This window comes from Panthera onca, chromosome A2 (genome assembly GCF_046562875.1).
Source record: "Panthera onca isolate mPanOnc1 chromosome A2, mPanOnc1 haplotype 2, whole genome shotgun sequence".
Classification (NCBI taxonomy): domain Eukaryota; kingdom Metazoa; phylum Chordata; class Mammalia; order Carnivora; family Felidae; genus Panthera; species Panthera onca.
The window spans coordinates 161578014-161587321 of record NC_138340.1 but is presented as its reverse complement, the minus strand read 5'-3'; the positions used below and the strand labels follow the sequence as shown (position 1 = coordinate 161587321).

The window sequence follows — 9308 nt, the reverse complement described above, 5'->3', positions numbered from 1 at the left end:
AGGGTTGATGGGGGGTGGGAGGGAGGGGAGGGTGGGTGATGGGTATTGAGGAGGGCACCTTTTGGGATGAGCACTGGGTGTTGTATGGAAACCAATTCGACAATAAATTTCATATATTGAAAAAATAAGAAAAAACAAACAAACAAAAAAAGACTTCAGGGGGTGGGGAGAGGGAAAATGGGTGATGGGCATTGAGGAGGGCACTTGTTGGGATGAGCACTGGGTGTTGCATGGAAACCAATTTGACAATAAATTTCATATATTGAAAAAAAAGAAAAGAAAAGAAAAAACAAAAAAAGACTTCAGGGGGTGGGGAGAGGGAAAATGGGTGATGGGCATTGAGGAGGGCACTTGTTGGGATGAGCACTGGGTGTTGCATGGAAACCAATTTGACAATAAATTTCATATACTGAAAAAAAAGAAAAGAAAAAACAAACAAAAAAAGACTTCAGGGGGTGGGGAGAGGGAAAATGGGTGATGGGCATTGAGGAGGGCACTTGTTGGGATGAGCACTGGGGGTTGCATGGAAGCCAATTGGACAATAAATCATATTAAAAAGAATTCGCAGAACATAAAATTCACCGTCTTAATTGTACATATCAGTGGCATTTGGTCCAATCACAGCGCTGTGCAGCCCACCTCCATCTAGTTCTAACGGGTGTTAATCACCTGCAAAGGGAACCCGGTGCCCTTTAGGCAATCACCCCTACCAACCACCGGTCTGCCTTCTGTCTCTGTGGAGTCACTGATGCTGGACAGCTCCCAGCTGGACTCATCCACTAGGGTGACCTTGTTGTGCGTGTGGCTCCTTCCACGTAGCAATGACGTGTTCAAGGTTCATCCATGTGGCTGCACGTAGCAGTATTTCATCCCTTCTCATGGCCAAATGATTTTCCATTGTAGGCACAGAGCACCTTTGGGTGACCCGTTCACGCTTTGCGGGACACTCCAGAGCATTTCCGGGTTTGGGCTACGGTGAGAAATGCTGCTGTGAACACGCGTGTGCATGGATTTGTTTGAGCGCCTGCTTGCAAGTCTTTGGGGTCCCTACCTAAGCGTGGAATTGCTGGGTGGTGTGGGTAACTCACGTGGGGCTCTTTGAGCCGTTAAGTTGAAAGCATTTTTGTGAAGTCAGAGTGGGAGGAAGTGGAAATTACCATTACGTCAGTCACCTTCCCCTGAGGACACTCTGGTTTGCCACTGTCTTTTTAAAAACTGTCCCCTGGGCTCTGGGCGCCACCTGACCTGAGCGCATCTCAGAGGGACGACGGCAGCCAACTTCTGTGTAACTAAGCTGGTATTTGTATTTTTACTCTGTGAGAGTCTCTTATGTGGCATCTGCTCAGATTAAAAAAAAAATTCTTAACTGAAAAGGGGAACTTCAGCTCTGTTGATCTGTATCAATTATATTGTTAGTTTGTATCTGTCAGTTTCTTGTTAGTCTGTGTCTGTTGAGCCAGGGAAAATGTTTCTGAACCTTGAGGGCTAACTTTAAAGAAAAAAAATATATTTTTTTTAAGTTTATTTATTTATTTTGAGAGAGGGCGAGCAGGGAGGTTGGTGGGTGTTGGGGACCAGGCTGGGCTTGGAATCGTATTACACTTACTGCTCTAGACCCAGCCTGCCACCCCTGGGGCAGCCAGTGGGGCAAGGGCAGAGAAAGAGGAGAGGGAGAATCCCGAGCAGGCTCTGCACTGTCAGCACGGAGTCCAGTGAGGGATGGGAACATGAACTGAGCTGAAGTCAAGAGCCGGGCACTTAATAGACTGAGCCACCCAGGTGCCCCAAGAGCTAACTTCCTTATAGGGCTCTTTAATGAGCCAGGCTGAACAACTCTCTACATGGCCTCACATTTAGTCCCCCCAACCTGCTAAAAATGGATACTCTGATTATGCCCACTTTAGGTGAGAAACTGAGGCTCAAGCTGGGTAAACAACTTGTCCAAAGACGCACAGCTAGTGGATAGTGAAATCTAGGACCCGAGGTGAGGTGAGATGAGCCCAGGCTGTAAATCTCTAGTGCCTTCTGGATTCTCACAACATATCACCTATTGTGCCATCAATCTAGGGCCATCTTCAGCTCAGACCGGGTCTGGCCAACGAACAACACCATGGCAGTAACACCAGCGCGCCTCTCCCAGGATGGCATCAACCCCCCTCAGCAGCCCCTGCTCCAGGTTGTTGAATGGCTTCCAGCCCACTGGACCCAACCCACACACAGGCAGAAGAAGGGATGTAATCAACCGGGGCAGACACCAGCGACACTGAAAAAACAGAAAGTAACTATTCTGTTCGGTGTTTGGTTTTTTTCCCTTGTTAATTTCAAGCTGGCTCCCGCTGTCATATCCACCTCCTTCATAATCATACCAGAATGTTGCTAGAAAGCGACAGCAATTTAGAGAAGGTAATTTATGAAACTCTTGCTCTCACTTTTCTCCTCCCGAAAAGGGAGACATTTCCCTATGTCTAGTTTTCCGAGGTTGTTCATTTTCCTTAATCTCACGTATTCACTCAACACGTTTACTGAGCACCTGCTACCTGCCAGGCATTGTGCTTGGCACCAAAAGGAATCAGATGGCGATTCTCCTTTCACATCAGCTTGGGGTACCCAGGGGCACGTCTTCTCTGGCCAAGGGGGGGAGGGGCAGCTTCCTGCCCGCCCTGTTCCCCCCACCCCCCACCCCCTCCGGTCTGCTCCCTAGTAGTTGGGTCTGCCCTTCCTAGGGAGCAAAACGGAGCTGTGAGCTCTGGGGGCCTCTACGTCCTGTTCCAGAATATTCCCATCCTTGTCTCTCCAGGTTCATCCCTACTGTCCTCTCGCTGTTCTTTGCCCTGAGGGGGAACTCTGGGTCTTTCTGAGGTTTGCCTCTCTGACACTTTTACCAAAATCTGTTCCGCTTGCTTCCCCTGGTCATCTTGGCTTCTGCCTTTTGAATTCTGAAGTCCTAAGCAGCATCCAAGGTTTGGGGGTGTTTCAGATGCCTCCTCCTCCCGTTCCTGTAGTGGTTTCTGTTTTCCATCAGTCGGGGTTTAAGGAGGAGGACGGCGATCTTGGGCAGACGGGGGAGGCATCTCTGCCCTTCGGAAGGGGGCAGACTCTGCCAAGATGGAAGGGCGGCCTCTTCCAGGGTGCGGAGCTCTGCTGGGGTCACAGAGGCAGGCAAGCACAGGACTTCGTGTGCTCCGCCTCGGAGTCGCCGCCGGACCTCACAGGTCCCCCTGGTCACACGCGGTAAACAAAGGAGGTCAGCGCTGATTGGGCAGCTCGCCCAGACCCTGCGCCTGGATCCACTCCAGACAAACAGGACTTGAAAAGAGACGCCCTAGTGGCGAGATGCTAATTTTGCATTCTCTTTCCCAGGATGCTCAGCAGTGCTTCTGATTCCGGTTGTTAAATACATTTACGGTATCTCCTGGTAAATGGATGCACTGAGGAGTTCTTAGAGAATGCGTACAGTTGTGTCCTGTGAATATAGTTGTTTATAAACAGTAACTGAAGTGTCGCCACAAGCTAAAAATGAATAAGTACTTGGGCTTTAAATACTGGAAGCAGAAACCTAGTTTGTTGGCTGGTCCGAAGGTAGTGAGTTATCTCAATTGATTGTTCACAGTCAGTTACAGATCGAACTCCTTGTTCTACTCTTTCCCCCCTTCTCACTACTGCACTTGACTAGTCTTTTTTTTTTTTTTTTTTTTTTTTTTTTTAAAGGTGTCTGTTTCTACTTAAAAAATTTTCAAATCAACACTACCAAGTAGTCTTACCATGTTTGTATCATTGAGATAAGAGCTGGGAATACAAAAAAAAAAAAAAAAAAAAAAAAAGAACAAAACAAAAGAAAAAACCAACCAAATAACAACAGCAACACACGCGTTTTAAAATATACTCCATTACCTCAACCTTCAGGAGCTAATGATGAACTTAGGGAAGCCAACACGGACCACCTGCCTACCCCCCAAAATAAAAGAGAGCTGATAAATATAGTATGTATGCTAAGAGATCAAGGAAAGGAAATGGGGGTGGGGTGAATAAGGCTTTTATTTTTCCCACTTAAAATAAATGTTTATTTATTTAGAGGTGGGGGGAGAGGGTGGGAGAGAGAGAATCCCAAGCAGGCCCTGTGCTGTCAGTGCAGAGTGGAATACGGGGCTCGATCCCAGGAACCTTGAGATCATGACGGGAGCCAAAATCAAGAGTCTGAGGCTTGACCCGCTGAGCCACCCAGGCGACCCTCCCCCACCTTTTAATGGAATGGAGTTTTGTTTAATTTATATAATTTCTTTTTTTTTTAAGTTTAATTATTGATTTTGAAAGAGAGAGAACAGGGGAGGGGGAGAAAGAGAGGGAAGGAGGATCTGAAGTGGCCTCTGTGCTGAGAAGACTGATGTGGGGCTTGAACTCATGAACCATGACCTGAGTCAAAGGCAGACACTTAACCAGCTGAGCCACCCAGGTGCCCTTTATTTATTTAATTTCTATATTCTTTATGTCATTTGCAAAAACAAAAACAAAAACAAAAACAAAAACAAAACCCCACAAAACCAACCCAAAGGAAACATCTTTGAAGATATGTAAGGATTATAAAATGTTTTGAATATCAATAGAATGTGAGACTAATATTTGATGATACAACACTTAATAGACAACATTGGAGAATTGGAGACATTTCAGAGTTGACAATCCTGCAAAGTTTTGAAGACAGAGATGGGAACATTTTCAAGGAGAAAACATTTTGGAAGAAGGAAAACCAAGCCCAAGAGTCTGAAAACAGAAGGTGGAGAAGGGCAGAGTATACTGTGGGACATCCAGGTGGGGCCTCAGAGCCACTTTCTCATCGTGGTTCTGCCCCTGCGTTCTTGTGTGACCTTCAGAAAGCCATTGAGCTGCCCCCTCATCTGACAGTAGGAGTCATAACACTGGTCCGCCTTTCACCTTTACCGGATGGTAGTGTAATTCCTAACAGCAACAGAAACCAGGCATAGTACCGTGTGACGGCCACAAATGTGTATCCTATAAAGGAAACGATTTGGTTTGTCCTCATAGGTAGAGGCAATCCAAGGTACCTTGAGAGGACATTGGATTTCCCTAGCGCTTCCGTGAGTACGGTCTTGTGTAGTCTCAAGGTGACTCCACTGGGAGGTAAGGCCAGGTTAAGAGCAGCACCCTAGGGCTTAGAGAGACTAAGGGCTCCCAGTGGGTGTTCTCAATCTAGATCCCACGCCCTTTCCTGTACACCTCATTGTTTCCTCGGGAATGGATATACACTTAGGAGAACCACCTTACTTACAGTGGATCGTTCAAGCCAATTGATGATGCTCTGATCATACACCAGCAATGAACACAGGACTGTCATATCTGAAGAATAATGATAATAAGTGGTATTGCAAGAGAACAACAGTCTATTGGCCACAGCCAATGGTCTATATTTGCTAAAGAAAACCCCTATGTTTGCATTGTATTTTATAAGGTGCAAAATATTTCGTATCGTTTATTTCATATCGTTATTTCACAATATTCTTTACAACCCAGTTAGGTTAGTATGGCAGGCATTACCATTTCACAAATGAAGCAACTGAGGTTCTGAGAGAACATGCGAGTAGCTCAAGGCCAACCACAGAGCTCACCACTTGCAGGGCCAGAATTACCTTTCTTTTCCAAGAAATCCCTCTGCTACCCCACAATGAAAAACTGACAAAGAAACAATGGCAACAAAACCAAGAAACCAATTGCTGTGGTGTCCCAATCAATGGAAACATTGCATTAGAATACAAAGATAGGTAGGTGCCCCTGGGTAGCTCAGGGGCTCAGGTCATGATCTTGTGGTTTGTGGGTTCGAGCCCCGCATCGGGCTCTGTGCTGACAGCTCAGAGCCTGGAGCGTGCTTCAGATTCTGTGTCTCTCTCTGCCCCTTCCCAGCTCATCCTCTCTCAAAGATGAATAAACGTTAAAAAAAAAAAAAAAGTTCAAAGATAGTTAGATAATAAAATAAGACCGAGTTCAGGGGATGTAAGTAATTGGTGGTGGAATAAGTGTGAACATGGAAACTAAGAAACTCGAGAACAGAGTCAATTTCTCTGACCCTAGGAAAATCTCATTCCACAGGTTAGGGGACTGCACAATCCCGTCAGGTTTTTTTTTTTTTTTTTTTTTTTCCCCTTTGGTGTTTATTTATTTTTGAGACACAGAGAGAGTGTGAGCAGGGAAGGGGCAGAGAGAGAGGGAGACAGAGAATCCTCACGACCATCTCAGAGTCCCATGCGGGGCTCAAACTCATGAACTGTAGGATCATGACGGTGACATCATGAGCGTGATCCGGAGTCAGAGTCTCAACTGACTGGGTCACCCAGGCACCCCCCCATCAGTCTTGATGATATATGTATCTCATTTCTAGAGGGTTCCTAACCAGATAATAATACCTGCAAAGCAATAATGAATGGCCAATACAGCAATGGGGCCAGCCCAGAGTAATATAATAACCCTAGAAAGAAAAGAGTTTGGGGTTACTTCTTTCCCAAGACTCATGTGACTAAGATAGGGTTGTCAGATAAAATACAAGATACTTAGATAACAAATCATTTTTTAGTGTAAGTATATCCCAAATATTGCAAGGTATATCCTGCTATTATTGCATACACTGTAGTTTGAAGCCAAAATCATCTTGATTTGCAAAAACTTGGCATTTGAGAAGAGAAAGGGGATTTTTTTTTCAATACCAAAACCTCTCTGCTTTACTAGAAAAGCAAAGCTTGGCGGACCCAACGCTTAGAGCTAATACCGTGAACCACAGAGACTGAGGAATGCATAACGGTGCGTAAATAGTTTATCCAGGACTCAGCACAGAGTAAAACCTCATTTCTGCCATGGCATAACAGCCTTGGGATTTCCTTTGTCTTCTTTCTCCGTGTTTTCTGTGAACGCAGACAAACTCACTCACAGATATGTTCATTGTTTTGCTTTATAGAGTGGCATAGAAGCATTCTATGCACATTACTTTGCAACTTGCTTGTATTCTTTCCAGGGCACCCTTGCTTTCCTGCCCTCTCTCCTGCACACCTGACACTGGGGATAAGGAGGTGCATGAGGCATGGCTTATTCCCCAGGTCACCTAAACCTTTGGTTCTCCCTGTTCTCAAGAAACAATCAGGAGACAAGAGGACCTTCCTTTTCAGCATGATCCAGGCAAACCGATAATCACTCAATATGCTGCTGTCCAGTAGTCATCTCTGCTGGCAGGTCCTTGGCATGCACGATGCGTTTTCTGGTGTGTTTAAGAAACCATCAAGCAGGACCTAGTACCCGGCTGGCCTATAGGGGAAAAAATTTTTATCTTTCCTTTTCTCCCCGCCCCTGCAGCAAAAGGCTAGTCAAGTGAAGCAGTGGGAGTGGAGAAGGAACAAAGAAATCTGTAACTGGCTGTGATCAATTAATTGTAAACACCACTGCACTCGGACCAGCCAGGACATGGTATTGCACTGCCCCTTATATAAGTCTCCAGAGTTCCATCTTCTCTACAGTTATGGTGATTGTAGTAAGGTTTGCTTTTAAACGCATAACTATGCACCTCGAATATAAACCATATATTTTAAAGACAAAACATTAGCAACTTTGTCATGAAAAAAGCCTTTCCCTTTTCGATGGAATTAAAGGAGTTCCAGGCAACGCTGCTCAGAGCATTGTGGGTGATGTGCATGCAAACGAGCGGCAGCCACATCCACCAGAATCCAAAAGGTGCGTCTGGTTTCTGTGTGGCGGTTCTGTTCAGTGCGCTGAAATCACCCGATTTTCTTTAAATCCGAATCTGTCTCATCAGGGCGTCTTCCTAGGCAGGACGCATGTTGAGACAGCACCTGAGCGCGGGTCGCTTCCACCTTTGGGGACGGCCGCTGCCAGGACGGACACAGGTGTATGGATGCTCGGCGGCCGTGTGCCCCCAGCCAGGAGCCCAACCGCCGGGACCTGATCTCCACGATTGGTCCTGGGGGCCTCGCTTGCTCTCTACCCGCCGGTCTCCGTGGCAGTGCTCTCGAGAGGTTTTGTTTCTAGGAGAACTGGGTGCTGTCAGCCCTCTGGGGGTCCCCTGTGGAAACAGAAGGGGACACCCAAGGAGGCTGAGACAATGTGTCAGTAGAAGTCAGTTTTAGGAAGCTGCGATGCAGAAACGAGGCTCACGGTAACCGCAGGCCGAAGTCGGGGAGGGGGCACCTTCCCGGGTTTCCCTGAGGACCTGCCCCAGCGTCCTGCCCTGCCCCGCCCCGGCTGCGCGGTCCTGCCCAAGCGCGCGCCCCCCGGTCCCGGGTCCTGCGGGGACGCAGCACCTTCCTTCCAACCCGGGCGCGCAGCCGGACACGGGCACCGCGCTGCTCGGCGGCAGTTTTCGTCCTCAGGTGGAGCCGCTGGGACCACTGCCTGACCCCGGAGGGGGCCATTTGGAACTTTCGTCTGTACCCCAGTTATTTTCAGTCATACTCCCTGCAATCATTAGGAGTAATCTCGGTTTCCTTCGTTTTAAAACAAGCCACCAACAATTTGAAAAGGAAGAAATTTACAGTTTAAAGATTTTCTTTACATTCAGTAAATTATTTCATGTATGAATTAAAATTTGCTCTTACTACCAAAAAAAAAAAAAAAAAAAAATCACACCTTGCAATTCCCTCTGAGCTTCCTTGTTGAAAACAGTGTTTTAAATTAAAAAAATTTTAATTTTAATTTAAAAACCAACTTAAATCTACGTATTTTAAAATTAAACTTTAAAATTCCTCTAAATTAATTTAATTTTAAATTAAACTTTAACAAATAAAAATCCCAAGTGATGATAGACAGTGATAGAAATCAAGTAACTCAAGTTCGGTTTCTTGTCCGAACAATCGTTGTCCTACAATTTTTTTGATGTTGTTGTTGGTAATAGGGTTCATTTTTAGGGCAGTTTTAGGATTACGACAAAATCCAGTAGACTATACAGAGATTTCCCATGTACTCCCTGCCCCAACACACCCACTGCCTCCCACATTATCTATATCCTGAACCAGCCTGGTTGGTATGTTTGTTACAATGGACAAACTGATATATCCTGATCACCCAAAGTGTACAGTTTACAATAGGATTCACTCTTAGTGTTGTGCACTAAGTGTGCATGGGTATCTACCATCACAGTATCATACAGAGTAGGTTTACAAAAATCCTCTGTGCTCTGCCTTCTCATCCTTCTCTTGCCCCAACTCTTGGCAACCACTGATCCCTTTACTGTCTCCATAGTTTTGCCCTTTCCAGAATGTCATACAGTTGGAATCATATAATATGTAGCTTTTCAGATC

The 9308-nt window shown here is 45.9% G+C and overlaps 1 long non-coding RNA gene across 1 annotated transcript; it reads left to right on the top strand.

Annotated features, from left to right (window-relative positions):
• The first annotated feature begins 423 nt into the window (after positions 1-423).
• Positions 424-2290, top strand: LOC132679665 (uncharacterized). The gene is made up of 2 exons (XR_009610267.3): positions 424-1297; positions 2068-2290. It is a non-coding gene; the product is annotated as an uncharacterized LOC132679665 (long non-coding RNA).
• Positions 2291-9308: the final 7018 nt, after the last annotated feature.